This window comes from Aythya marila (genome assembly GCF_965140915.1).
Source record: "Aythya marila genome assembly, chromosome: 2".
Lineage (NCBI taxonomy): Eukaryota > Metazoa > Chordata > Aves > Anseriformes > Anatidae > Aythya > Aythya marila.
Genome location: NC_139043.1, coordinates 47,820,476 through 47,835,831, shown reverse-complemented (window position 1 = coordinate 47,835,831; position 15,356 = coordinate 47,820,476). Strand labels below are relative to the sequence as shown.

At 40.3% G+C, this 15,356-nt stretch overlaps 1 protein-coding gene across 1 annotated transcript in view; it reads left to right on the top strand.

The window, feature by feature from the left end:
* The first annotated feature begins 557 nt into the window (after window positions 1-557).
* Window positions 558-15,356, top strand: part of KCNG2 (potassium voltage-gated channel modifier subfamily G member 2) — a 53,677-nt gene continuing 38,878 nt past the window's right edge. The window contains exon 1 of the mRNA XM_082754752.1: window positions 558-592. The gene's annotated coding sequence lies outside the window, so the exon portion shown is untranslated. The remainder of the gene's footprint in view (window positions 593-15,356) is intronic.

Sequence of the window (15,356 nt, the reverse complement as noted above, 5' to 3'; positions counted from 1 at the left end):
AGTCCTGGAAGCCCCAGAGGCACCTGGAAGAGGGTCTGTGCACACCCACCCCGGGGCGTGCTTTGCTGGGGTCCTGAGGCACTGCTTCGAGATGCGTTTCCTTGCCCGGCTCCCCGCACGTAGGCGCACAGCAGGTGCCCCAGAGTTCAGCAGAAACTTGGGAAGAAGACAGCTCTCCCGAGGCGTGGAAAGCACTTCGCTCGCGGTGCGGGCTCGCTGACAGCTCTCGCCTGTCGGAGCCGAGCTGCATCTGCTGCACCGACCCTGCGAGAGGCTTTCTGAACGGGCTGAACTTACCCGAGATGGACGGCGCGACCGGGGCGAACCCGTCAGCCGGGAGGGCGCCTTCACCATTTCGGAAGGTCCCTGCCTGCCTCCCCGCCTCCCCGCGCCCAGCCCGGCGGTGAAGGGCTCGGGGCAGCCCCTCCGCAAGGCAGCCCCGGCTCCGTGCGGCGGCTGGCACGGGAGCTTGCCCCGGGAGAGGCGTGCCCCCGGCGGCAGGCGGCGCTCGGAGGGGCGCCGAGCCCATCCCCGGCCGGCGGGGCTCGCCATGGAGCGGAGAGCGCCCGGCGGCGAGGAGGCAGCGCCTGAGGTGAGAGGGGACCGCGGTGTGCGGGGACACGGGGTCGTGAGGGACCTCCCCGCGGGCGCTGAGGCGGTGCCGGGCTCGGGGGGCTCAGCCCGGGGTTTATCGGCGGCGCCCCGCTGGCTGCCGGCCCGTCCTTCCGCGGCTGAAGGTAACGGGGAGGGCTCAGGGCGCACGGAGATAATGTGCTCTGGAAGGAGACTGCCCCCGAGCCCCAAATCCCGTACTTTTTTTTTGCATAGGCAGAGTCCCCGCTGGGTCCCGGGGTCTTAATCAATATCTAAAATACTCGGTCGGGTTGCCACAGCCGCTAACTAGCATGTAGAGCCAACGCGATTATGAATTTCAGTCGGGATCTTCAGCAAAATTTGCTCTGAATATTCATGTCAGTCGCAGTCATGATTTGTTAAATGCCTTAGAAAATGTGAATGTTGACAACTTCTCAGCAAGACCTGGCTGTAATTTGAGAATAATTATGATTATTACTGATTCAGAACCACACCGTACAGTCTTCATGTGCTGTCCCAAAAGCAGGGGTTAAGATTTGTCCCATGGAAGATTTTTGTCTGTGAGACCCTCGATAACCTTGATCACTTCCAATGGCATCTTTCCATAAGAGACGAGCTCTCTTTTCCTGGAAGCCTTGGTGCCAGAGTTACTTTTGTACAAAGGAACTTTTTGTCACTTTTTTTTTTTCCTTTTTTTTATTTTATTTTTTTTTCATGGGGAAAATTGGTCAGGTCCTTAAAAAACGGGAAACCTTCACGTGGAGGAATATTTTTGGCACAGCCTCCAGCACCAAAGCCGTTTCAGAAGGATTGGTGTCTTCCAAGTCTGCTTTTCCACCCCTGCTATTTCCGTGGTTCTGAAATGACTTGGGGATGGCATTCAGAGGAGGAATTCAACTTTGTTTGGAGGGTTTCAGACCTCTTCTATTTGCTCTTCTTAAGGCTTCCCTAAAACAAACAAGTAAAGCGTTTGAAAAGAAACCTACGACTGAATATTCAGCACTTCCCTTCCCTTGAGGGAAAGCTGACAGACATCCCCACTTGTTTTGGATCCCGGGAAGGTTTCTAGCCAAGCAAAAAAGATCGGATTTGATACTGCTAAAGGACAAAATGGGGCAGGGGAAGGGACAGTGGTCATTTTTTATGCATCATTCCCTACATGGAAAAAGAGGGTTTAAAACGAGCAAATTGTCTCAGATTTTTTCCAGGTCAACATTATTTTGGTTGCTTAATCAGCGTGTCAGTTTCTGTGAAATCTCTAGACTTCTGCCTTTTAAATAATATTAGCAATATTGCCAGATACTTTCATGCAGTGTGTATCTGAGACACGACTGCACTTGTTAGGAGATTAACAGCACTTGCCCTTGCACCTCTGTTCCTGTGCCTATTAGCAGCAGTGCATTAACTGTCAGTAAATGTCTGTCATCTCTTAGGGCTTAATTATGAAATGGTTTTAAAATGGCATGCAAGGGAAACTTTCAGCTCAGCTTTTAAATGTGATACAGCCCTGTGTATGAATAACTCTCGTGGTGCCCAGACCTGCTGTCCTTATTAACAGAGCCCAGCTCTGTTTCTGTGGCTTCAGTTTTGAAGCCCTAAAATGTGTGTTCTACTTATTTATTTTCTCCTCTAACAGCTCTGTGCTGATAGAACAAAAAAGTGAACAGATGCATTTTTTTCTGGAACAAGATGCTTAGGCAGGATCACAATGGTCATTGCGTGCATTTGCCTTTCCCCTTTCTTTGCTGTTGTGTTTGATTCTCAGAGAAGTAACTTTAAATGCCTGACTATGATTTCAGGACAGTCTGAGATCGCTTCTAGGTGATCCATCCTGTATCAGGCACTGAACCCATTTCTGTCTGGAAACATACAAGCCAGCGTTGGCTGTTTTTTTATATGCTGTGAAAACCATCTATAAAAAAAGTCATACGTTTGTAGGTATGGTCTCAGGACCTGTCTAATTAGAGAAGCTAGGGCCAGAAAAGCTGGTGAGAACTGAATATGTGGTATCTAACCTACACTAACACCATGCACCAGCACTATTGCTACAGGGTGAGTGTATCCAGTGAGTAGAATAAGCAGAATAAGTATTGTCTTTTGAAGTCTGAGCACAGCTTTTGTCTTGTTAACTTGCTTGTAGGCAACTGTTTGGTTGCTTATTTTGAGCAACTGGAAGAAGGACAGAATTGGATGTGATCGCCATGTCCTCACATAGTTTGCAAGGCAGAAAGATGGGCAGCAGCATCTTGAGACTGGACAGACAGTAAAATAAATTTTTGATTTGAATGTTATTAAGGGAAGAAACAGAAAACAGGAGATAGTGAAAACTCTAAACATTTCCTAAATGTCTAAGTGATTGAGGAGGCATTTTCCTATTTTAAAAATTACATAGGCACTCTAGGACCAGAATTTTTGAGGTTTTGATACAGGTAGGTCTCATTAGGGGATTCAGATACATCTTTGTCAGATGTATGTAGGTGATGAGGATTAAGATTGTTTCTTTCTTTTTTTTTTTTGTAGTTTTCAAAAAAAAAATTTTTTGAAAAAGCCCTGTCTGCTCTGATCAGGTACCTCTTTAAACAGACAGTGTATATTACATGGCATTGAGTAGTTCATTTGCTCAATTAAGGCATCAGTTCAGAGTTATATGATTTACACATTTCCCTACTCAGATTCATGTCTTTGTTACAGTGAATACTACACCGTTTATATTCAATGGACTTTAATGTTTTGTTTTTGTCAGTCAGGCATTTTTAAGTACTCATTAATTAAACTGAAAACTTCCAGTTACCTCGTGCTTCTTTCCTGGTGAGTTTAGTTTGTATTCTTATTCTGTATCACAGCTGAACCTATCTCCCATTTCAGGATGCAGTTTAGCTGTGTGGAAAATCAGACTTTTGCTTCTTTTCCTCTTGCATAATCTTGTGGTCTTGTCTTGCTCTGTGGAAGACTTTTTCCCTGGTTCCACTTTATTTTTTTTTATTTTTTTCCAAAGATACTAAAGTGAATTCAGGTTCTGTGCAATGTGTTTAAATGTTGAGCAGAACCAAGATTTTTTTTTTTAAAAAAAAAGGGTTTTGAACATGCTGGCACTGGTCATATTGTCTGATGTGAGATAAGTGCTCCCTGACTGCCAGTAGCTTTCCCCTGGCTTGCCAGCAGAACGTATGGATGTTCTTCTTGTTATTAAAGATGAGAGAGGGGCCGGAGTCCCTCTGCTATCTTATAATTTTCCTTTTGCCCTTATCAAATCAAAAATCATTTATGGTATCATACTAAAAGCCAGTGTGCTTTTAGTACTGCTTCCAGTAACTTTATGTGCATGTATTCCATTGAAGAGCAATTTCTGGAGCATCGTTCTAACTAAATATTTACAATCTCTCTTATATTTATTTTTTTTACACCCTGGAAAAAAAAAAAAAAAAGATGAGAAATATACAGTCTCTCAACTTCCTGACATGAACTGACTTCTCTGTTAAACATTCAGGTTATATCAACAAATTTGCCATTTCAGAACCATAATGATGATAGAATCTAAAACATTAAAGTGAAATAGATGCTGAGGTTTGTGGCATGTTTTCCTAGTGACAGAAAACTAAAGGAGGAGCTTAAACTACTGTAACTGAATGGAGTCACTTTAACATGTTTCTACTCCTGAGTAGAAAAGGTGACAAGTGATCTCTTTCTCTTTGTATTTCTTTTGTCTTAACCTAAATTAAAAATAATAAGGATCATTAATACTGGTAACTGTGATGCCAGCTATTGGGAAAAAAATATCACAACGCTGCTGTTTACAGGACATCTACACAAATAATGGTCCTCCGTGTTACTTGGTTAACCAGTATCTTTCATTTTCTGAGCAATCTTGGTAGAACTTGTGAATTTTGTTGAAAACAAGGGATCCAACTAACGTGTGTTAAAGTGGAGCTCTGCACAGCTGGCAGGAGGTAAATCAATATTAGACAAATGGGAAAGAACACGAATATTTAAAAGGAAAAATACTGTGCTGAAGATTTCAGGAATACTAAAGCAATAAAGACTAAAAAATAAAGCATTAAAAACATATCCTTTCAGCATTGCTTCAGAATGTGAAGAATTACACATCAAAGATTATACAGATTATTATATTCTTGTTTTTCAGAACTTCACAATTCTTGAAGAAACAAATATTGTTTAGGCTGAGATACTACCCACAGGAAGCATTTTGAAAGACCAATGGTGTTGGATTTTTTTGACAATTGAGTTAGAACCATTTGCCTGAGCCTTCTATTGATGATTCCATTAGTAGAATGAATAGATTGATATAAATAAGTCAGGGAATAATTGGTCAGCTTTAGGGCTGCCTGGATTCAGGATTGTCTTGTGCCAGGATGGCCAAGTGTAGTTCTACACTCCCTTTACTGAACAGGAGCCCCACCAGAACAGCTGTGGGTGTGCTGGTGATGCCTTTGTCTGAACTGTGTTTCAGATCCAGTCATTGCCTCCCTTCCTCCCCAAGTGGAAGGGGAGCTGACAAATATGTTTGTTGGCTTTGCTTGGTCCACCCTGAATTTGAGCATGGTCCCCTGGAAACTTGGGAGAGGAATGATAAATTCAGCTTTCTGAGAAGCCAGCCTATATATGTGTACCTTTTGCCACACTGTGATTTTTTGTTTTTATGTTTCCAGTCAGACATTACTGTAATGAGCTGAAAATGCAGTTTCTAAGGTGTACTGTAAAGCAGGCATTGTGTGTTGGCTGCAAGGCAAATTCCTCACACGTTTTCATTTTATGTATATTTACTCCACTATGTGAATTATAAGACATCTTGAATTTTAAAATGTTTGGGAAGAGACTGGACAGATCAAGGAAAGAGGAGACGTAAGAGTCAGATTTAGGATAAACCTCTTCCTCTTCAGTCTATCCCTTGCCATGGCTCAGTCAAATCATGAGCTCTGGTTTCTGTGCCTTACACTGCTGCAGGTTCAAGTGGGTTTAGGATTATTGAGCTGTTACTGGCCTGAGCTGGAACAATTTCATTCAGAGCTAAACTGAAAAATCTGCTACAGCTAAAGTGATGCTCACTTGGGTTAGTAATAATGTAACAACACCATATTCAGCAGCAGCAGCAGGAACATGCCAGTTTAACAGTAGAAAGGATGTAGATTAATGATGTGTATTGTAAACACTGGAAAGGTCAGAAGAATGAGGGACAGATTGAGCTTGAGGAAGGTGAGGGTCTTTGAACTTCTCAGAGTGAAGTGCAAGAACCTTAGGTCCTCCCTGCTGAGCAGATTGTGGTGGACAGCAGTAGAAACAGTTGCTTTCCTTCAGATTCAGTGCAGTTTTTTGAACTGATAAAGCCATGAAGCTAGAGATTCTGCAAATCATAACATGAATTCATTCAACAGAAGTCTGAATGAAAGCCAAGTCTCTTTAGTTTACAGCTTTTCAAATATTATTCCAAGGCTGAAGTCTGTATAGGTTAGGATGCTACTTTATTCTGACCTGTTCAAATGAAATTTTTACATGGCTGTCAAGAATGATTTCTCATTCTTTCTAGACTGCCTTTGATAATGGGATTGATTTAAGGGGGAAATACATTAAAAAGCAGTTATTTCCCAGCAGTTATTAAAAAGCATCCTCAGAAATTCTAGTTTGTGATTCTGACATCAGAAATTATTCCTTATGGTGGTCACTGTGAAGTGTTTCTGGGTTATGAAGATTTTGATACATTATCAGGATTGATACCATATTTATTTGCTTCTCACTTCCTTTCATCTTTTAGTTTTCTCTGTAGTGAATTTGCAGTTATATTTTGATGGCAGAAATTTGCTATGTGTCTCCACAGGAAAACTACTACCATCACTGTTACTGAACCTTTTGCCATCTTTTCAGGCTGCACAATGTTGTTGATCAGCTGAACTGGTAAATTTGTTTACAATAAATAAACCTGGTTCTAAGGTAGTTCTACGCTTACCCCACTGTTCAGAATTATGACTGATCTTAGTGATCTTACCTGCCAGCAGTTGTCAGACTTAAGCAGTCAGTGAAGCCACAGGAAGCTTGTTTGGGGTTTCTGTTGATATGTACATATGCTTACCTTGCATTATATTCAAATTAATTCATTTTAATGAATTAATTCATAATGAATTAATATGGATTTAATTCATATTATAATTCATTTATATGGTATCTCTCAATGTCCAGAAGTACACGTTAAAAACCTTGACCCTGTTATATTTAAACACGGAGACAATTCCTGTGGCAGTAGTCACATTAACATATAAAGCCTTACTTCTAAGTTAAGTTTTATGTATCTCCTCCTACATTCCATTTAGCTGATCTTGAATTTGGTGAATTGGGTAGAGTTGTGGTTCCACAGCCGTGCATTAGACATACACTCTTCAGCCTACAAGAAAGCAAGAATAACTCCAGGCATACCAGTTTGAGTTCACATACAATTGGTTTCCTCTAAGTTCTGTACGTAGAATAATTTTCTTGCTGTGTTCTTGTTTCTCATGTTTTTCAAGGTCATTTATTCAGGCTTGCCTTTCAACTGTATTTTTTACTGTTATTAGATGTCTGTTCTGTCATCAAAGGTGTTTCGGGAAGGACTTTCGGGAAGGACTGAGTAGGACTATAGATTGTGAATCTTCCCTTTTGTGTGTCTATTCTTTAATGTAAATGTCACCAAAATATTCTCAGTTGTTTTGTTGTTGTTGTTGTTTGTTGTTAGGGTTTTTTTGCTTGTTTGTTTGTTTGTTTGTTTTATGTAAATCAAAAGAGCCTGTCCAGAATTACTTTGGTATAAATGAGAACACATTCAAGGTTTAGATGTTTGTTCTAGTATTTCTTTATACTTGTACTGTAGTCTACAGCTAAAAACTTCAGAGTCATGGATTAATAACATACTGTCCTTGGGCTAAACAAGGGTAACACTTCTGATTTGATTTCTTTTCTAACATTAAAATAAAAATTTGTGAAAAGAGCTTACATTCAGTGTCTGATCCTGCAAGACTTTTAGTCTTTGTTGGTAATCCCTATTCAGACAAACATTGCTACTGAATACATAGGTATCCTGAACTAAGTACAGACTCCTGAAGGAAGGATTTTCAAGAGTGGGTCCTTACAGAACATTTAGAAACCTTATATTTATTAAACCTCATGCATTTTAATTACTAGTTCACAGTTCCTATGCTTTGTCATGTTAATAAGTGCCGAATCATTTTTAGTGCATTTTATGCATTTCTCTGTAGTCTCTAATAGTCTATGTGGTAGACTGTGACAAATAACACCTGTTCAGATTTTGTAGATGTATGTGTGCATACTTCTCAGAAATATACTTTTTAGTTTCATATTAAACAAGCTGCTTATGCAACAACATATTATTATTCTAAATAATGCTGTGTGTTGTTTTTTTTTTAAGATTGTCTAGAATACATTTATTCTCCAAATGAAGGTGTCTTCCTTCAGCTTAAGTGAGAGAAGACCAGTGTATGCACCCAAGACTCATACATCAATGAACTAGGTTAACTGCACTACTTATATAAATACGTTGTAAGGGGGTTACCTTGCTGTATGCATTTATCAGCCTGAAAATCCAAAGACAGATAGGGATTTGTCATATATAATGGTGGCAGCCTGATTCTTCTTTTAAGCCTCTGGAGGCAACATTTCCCTGGACTTTTCTTGCCTCCTTCTTAGTTGAGAAGATTTTTCAAGGATGACCTAAAAATCAATGTGTTGCTGACCTAAAAATCAATGTGTTGTTGACATGAATTTCTTTTTGCCCACCAACCCCCCCTTTTTTTTTGCTTCCTTGACACCCTTTGTTCTGATTATTCATACTTGAATATCCTTGCAAATATGATAGTGTCTATTTGTTCTTCTTTTACTCTGGAAGTATGGCTAACTTGGTGAATTACAACTATAAAGTAAGGTTGCTGCTCATTGTAAATAAGCACAAGAAGTGAGATAAAACATAAGCTCAATGGTAGCACATGCAGCAGTGAGCTCTGCAGATTGATGCCTGTTTACACTCTGATTGCATCTCTCTGGAAGCAAGAAAGAAGCCAATTACTACCGTCCTGGCCATGATGGGGTTAGCAGTAGCTTTGACAAGACAGATTTCATCTTTCTTTCCAGTACTCTTCCATCATCATCACTTAAGAGATCTCTGCAGGATCCTGGCATCACATGCTGCAGTCACTGCCCTGAACTTGGTCACAAGAGCTATATGAGGCCCATAATGACCTATTTAAAGGATTTTGATAGTACCTTCCTTCTCAATAACCTAGTTATTGCCTGCATACTTTCCATAGCTTGACCAACCTCAATTGCAGGCAGAACTGTTGAAGAGACAGAGTGAAGATCTCAAAGGAATTCACAGAAATAATTTGCAGTCCTGATAGAGAGCAATATTTTCTTAATTATCTTTTTCCATGAATCTTAAGAATACACAGGAGTATGTCAGTTTATGCCACAGGAAAAGGAAAAGGAAAAGGAAAAGGAAAAGGAAAAGGAAAAGGAAAAGGAAAAGGAAAAGGAAAAGGAAAAGGAAAAGGAAAAGGAAAAGGAAAAGGAAAAGGAAAAGGAAAAGGAAAAGGAAAAGGAAAAGGAAAGGGAAAAGGAAAGGGAAAAGGAAAGGGAAAAGGAAAAGGAAAAGGAAAAGGAAAAGGAAAAGGAAAAGGAAAAGGAAAAGGAAAAGGAAAAGGAAAAGGAAAAGGAAAAGGAAAAGGAAAAGGAAAAGGAAAAGGAAAAGGAAAAGGAAAAGGAAAAGGAAAAGAAATTGTACTACAGAATAATCCTACACTACAATTTTTAAGTTATTTGATGAATTACTGGAGATTTCAGTGCAAAATAATGGAGCAAGGGAAACGGCTGCAGTTATATTAAATAGTATAGAAAGGTATAAAAGAAATCAGGCCATTTATTTTCAGAATGTAAATGAAAATGCAGTGTCAGGGTTTGCCCATCATAAAGGCAATATACCCATTACTGTGCATTACTTGCCCTTATGAGCAAGATAGCCATTGCTGTGCATTATGAGGTTCCTTGAACCTTCCAGTGAAATGTGTTATTTTATATACTGATTTTTACCTCTTATTTTTATTAATGAAGGCTAGTAGGGGAGGTCTGACTTTGATCCATTTGTTGCTGGTGTTTCAGATGGCCATCAAATGTATTAAAATTGGCATAATATAAGCATAACAATAGGAAGCTAGAGTAAAACTGCACAGACTGATATTCTGGCTTCAAATGGTACCAGGTCAAAGTAGAACTGTATTCAGGCTGCTTATCCACACATCTGGCAGTATATATAGTCCTCTGCTGTCCTGAACATGAAGAACAAGTTTTGTCCCCATTCACTTAACCATTCAGAGAGTTAACTGATGTCTCAAAGAGCCATCTAAAGTGGCTTTGCAGCCACCAGCTGCATATTCTCAGAAATACGATGTAGGTGCTTACAAGCTAGGGTCTGCAATGCCTAACTTCTAAATCAACTCCTAAACCCAGGACTGTGCCCTAGGTGTTAGCACCTGTATTAGTGGTGGTACATAGCTTGCTTCTCATCTAGTGAGAGAGGATGAAAAATAATGAATTAACATGATAAAGAAATGGATTTCCCAAGTGAAGGTGGTGAGAGGAGTGCTTTCCGTGACCTGGCATGGAGGACTTGGCAGGAGAGAAGATAGGTGAGGTTACGAGAGGGAGGTCTTGGCTGGAGCTTCCATTTCAAAAAGTTTTTTGAGGGTAATAGGTGATAAGGTTTATTTTACTGTGGAAGGGCGGGAAGCTAGTGTTTGGGGAAGCTAGCATGGGAGGCTAGAGGAGAATAGGGACAAACCTGTAAGGGCTTTCAGTAGTATTGCACGACACAGTTCCGACTCCACGTGGGTGTTGATGTTGTAGAGCACTTCAAAGAGTCTGTCTTTACACAGAAGGTACTGCTCAACTTTAATGATACGTAGTGAAGCTGTTGTTTTGTTATAGCAAGTGTTAAAGGGATAGACTTGGGCTGGGCATAGCAGAGGTTTGGCTCTTCTCCCATTGTGTTTCTCTCCAGCTCCTTTGATGCAGTGCAGGGAATCAGAACAACACTATGGGTTCCCTCCACCACCTCAACCCTGTGTGCTACTCACAAAGAGTCAGAGACAAAAAGACAGTCCTAGCAAAAGACTACCCCTTCTCCCTATCATTTGCTTTGCATCTTGGACTTAACTTACCATGGACCCTCACATGAGCCCATGTCCCTGTTGCATCACCTAACACAACATCTGTGGAAAAGATCTATATTTTTCTTTTAAAGGTGCCTAAAGCACTGAAAATGTATTTCAGCACCATGGGGCAGGGTGAGAAGATACATCAGTCTGCAAGTAGATACCAGTTGTAAAGTACAAAATTTTTAGGAAGTCTTAGTGGACTTAAAGTACAGAGAGCTGATTTCCTCCAGAGAGGATGTGAGTGAAGGAGAGTTAAACAACATCATATGGCATTTTGGCTCTGAAAAGGCACTGTGCAAAATGACACCTCCATATTTAGCAGATTCATTTCCTCTGTGTGAGCAGGACCATGTGCCCTAACTTTCATTTTGTAGAAGACCTAATTCTTTCCTTGACAACTGAATGGTTTGAGTCTGGAAATGGAAAATCTCAAGGTTCTGCTGACTGAAGTTTTTTCCAAAGTGGAAAGATGCTATCAGCTTCAAGGCAAATAACATACGTTAGAGGAGAATTTTAGAAGGCAATATACCAAGATTTTAGGCCAAATCCTTAGAAAACATTTCAAAAGCATTTCAAGAGTAACTGCATACAGAAGAAAAAATTATGAAGAAAAAGTCCATTTACTTTCATAGAATTATAGAATGGTTTGGATTGGAAGGAACTTTTGAAGACATCTAGTTCCAAGCCCCTTGCCATGGATGAGGACACCTTCCATTAGATCAGGCTGCTCAAAGCCCCATCCAGCCTGGCCTTGAACAGTTACAAGCGATGAGGCATCCACAGCTTTGTTAGTTCTTGTTCAGTTTTTCATTCACCAATACCCTCAAGTCATTCTCCTCAGGGCTGCTCTCAGTCCAGCCTGTATTCGTGCTTGGGATCACCCTGACCCAAGTGCAGGACCTTTGCACTTGGCCTTGTTGAACTTCATGGGCCAACCTCTCGAATCTGTCAGGGTCCCTCTGAATGGCATCCCTTCCCTCCAGCATATCAACTGCACTACACAGCTTTATCTCATTCACTAATTTACTGAGGGTGTGTTCAGTGCCACTGTTCACGTAACCAGAAAAGATGTTAATTACCATTGGTCTTAATACCAACCCTTGGAGAACACCACTTGTCTCTTATCTCTACCTGGTCATCAAGCTGTTGACTGCAACTCTTTGAGTGCAACCATACAGCCAATTCCTTATCCACACAGAGGTCTATGCATCAGATTCATATCTTTCATCTGCTTCTGAGCTGGACAAAATCAAAGGAAGATCTTTACTTAACCACAGACACATCTCAGAAACATCTGCAGGCTGACGCTTCAAATAACCTACTTCTTCCTGCTCTGAAAGGAAGCAGCCCTACTTCTTCCCCTCTGTAGGGCTGGGAGGAGAAGTACAGGTAGGAGGAAACTGGGACTTAGTAGAAAGAGAAATTATGTTTGGTGTGACAAGTTGCAGATTTTATTCTCACTTGAAGTTACCTTGAGCTTGGTCTCATGCTCTGGCCAAATAAAAGAAAAGCCAAATAAAAGAAAAAGGCCAAAATAAAAGAAAAATAGCTCAGTGTAACTAACTGAGATTTTGTTTCTAATATACCTGGCCCTTTTATGTTCAAATCAACATGAGAAATATTCATTTCCACATCAAAAATTAGAGCAGGAGATGTATAGAGTATTTCCTTAAATTTTGCCTTTTCAGCATGTTGGTAATCTGGTATAAAACTTGTTGGCCTCACCTCCTAAAGGAGAAAAAAAAAAAAAAAAAAAGAGAGAAAGATATTCAAATAATCTATATCCAGCTACCTTAGGGAAAGTAGTCAGATAGTGTGATTTCAGTCAGAGTACTTGGAATCTTATAAAAGCAAGGACTAGAAGGAAAACCTTAGAATTGCTTGTTTATCCATTGACTAAGGAATAAAGGAATAATATTTTTTTTTCTAGGACAGGCATATGTTTTGGGGTTTTTTGGTTCATATAGTGTGCCTCAGGTATACTTTTAGCCATTGAATGGTAAACAAAGTAAAACTAGTCAGGGCTAAGCAGAGCTGTGTGCTCAAAATTTACCATACTGTTATGTCAAGATTATAAACTGTCCTTATGTCATCCCATACGGGTATTGAATTTCAGTAGACTAAATTCTGAAGGTTTTTAGAACTCCAAGGTGTAATCAATAGAGATAAATCTATGGAGGGAAAAGATGCTGAGGGAAGATGAAAAGTGCTGACAGTTTATTTAGTTAGTAAACTGTAAGCCTAAAGGTTACATGTGCCATCTAACAGGAAGAAAGAAAGCTAGTGAAAATAAAGGAAATTTGATGCTTTTCTTTGTCCTAGAAGGTAAAAGATGATATGGGAAAAAGGGGCGTATGGAACATTAAATGTAAGTATCTGTTACAGATGCTTACAGTAAGTTTCAAGCAATAAAATTTGCAGAACTGAACAAAAAGAGGTGGGAGGACTTAGAGTAACATTAATTAGAGCATAAAATAACTTATAGGAAGAAGTTCCAAGAATAGAAGAAATACAAAGTCAGTAAAATAAGTTTAAAATAGTCTCTATGCACTCATCAGGCAGGTCTGCTTGTTCTGTTTGTGGGAGCTTTTGCACATTCTAAATTTTACAGTACTCTCTAACCAGATTTATTTTCAGTGAATCGCATGTGATTCTTTTCATGCACAAACTGCAAATGATGAATGGGGTACTATAGCAATAATTTATAATATTAAAATGCAGATTTTGTTATTCAATATGCAATATCCTCTAGCTTTAATAGCCAAATTTTTGTTGAGGTTCTGTTTTGTGTGTTTACATTCATTCAGATATGAAAAATCTGTATTTGCGCATACAGAGCTGCACTTGAGGAAGCATTTGAATAGCTGCTTAGCTAATTAGCTGATACATCTATGTGGGCATACTTTGTGCATACAAACAAAGAGACAGTGAAAAATGTAACCTTAAATATCACTTACTTTTATCACTGTTTGGATAATTAAAAAGCTGTTAGTCACTGCTTATTTAAAGTGTCAGGAAATTTTTGTTGCCCACGTATTCCCTCTGTGGTAATAGTAGCTCACAAATCCAGTTGTGTCAGAGCACACAGCAACAAGCAAAGAAGAACAGATGACATCAGAGCACAGAACAGTAAATGAAAAGGCAGAGTTAACTTCTAAAACAACTACCAAATAAAAGTTCATCATTTGAAAAGCTGATTTAAGTGCTCTTTCAAAAATCAGTTTCAAGGCCTGTGTGGATCAAATCACAATAGATTAGAAGGTAGGGCTTAGGTAAATAAATGACAATTTTTCAAAACCCAGCTTCAGTACTCCATATTCAGTCAGAGCAACCGTAAAGAGCAACCTTTATGGCTTAGATTTGATGGGTACATATAATTGTAATAATTGTGATGAATGAAGTTCTGTTGTAGAAAACAGTTGCAGGACTATTTTTTAGAACGCATGACCAAGTTATATGTGATTTATATATGCTAAATGGTATAAACATAATTATGAATGTCTCTTTGGAAGAGAAAATTGATCTGATAATGAGGAGACAGAACTGATGCATGATGAGTTCATACTGTGAGATGTTTATTTGGGGTGAAAGGGTCTGTAAAGAGAGTATAAGTATGTTGCTGTAGTGGAAAAGGACTTGGAGAGAGGGTGAAGAAACTGCTGCACCCTCATCAAGTTTGCAGATGATACCAAGTTGGGGGGAAGTGTTGTTCTGCTGGAGGGTAGGAAGGCCCTGCAGAGGGACCTGGACAGGTTGGGTCGATGGGCAGAGGCCAATGGGATGAAGTTCAACATGGCTAAGTGCTGAGTCCTGCACTATGGTCACACCAACCCCATGCAGTGCTACAGGCCTGGGGGAGAGTGGCTGGAAAGTTGTGCAGAGGTAAAGGATGCAGGGGTGCTGATTGATGCTTGGCTGAACATGAGCCAGCAGTGTGCCCAGGTGGCCAAGAAGGCCATTGGCATCCTGGCTTGTATCAGGAATGGTGCAGCCAGCAGGGTCAGGGAGGTGATCATCCCCCTGTACTCTGCTCTGGTGAGGCTGCAACTCAAGTCCTGTGTTCAGCTTTGGGCCCCTCACTACAAGAAGGACATCGAGGCCCTGGAGCATGCTCAGAGAAGGACTAAGAAGCTAGTGAAGGGTTTGAAACACAAGTGCTATGAGGAGTGGCTGAGGGAAGTGGGTTTGTTTAGCCTGGAGAAGAGGCTTGGGGAGACCTTGTTGCTCTCTACAGCTACCTGAAAGAAAGGTGTGGGGAGCTGGGGGTCAGCCTCTTCTCACAGATAACCAGCAACAGGACTAGAGGGAATGGCCTCAAGTTGCACCAGGGGAGGCTTAGTTTGGAAATTAGGAGACATTTCTTCTTAGAGTAGTCAGGCACTGGAACAGTAGGGTGATGGTTGGACCAGATTAAGTTTTTTTCCAACCAACTCCTAGATTGAAAAGTAAAAAAAAAAAAAAAAAAAAATTAGCTCCATGCCTTTTTATTAGGAAAGTAGCAGAATGAGAAATCACTACACAGGATTATTAGAAGAACAGAAGAAAAAGTTTTATTCA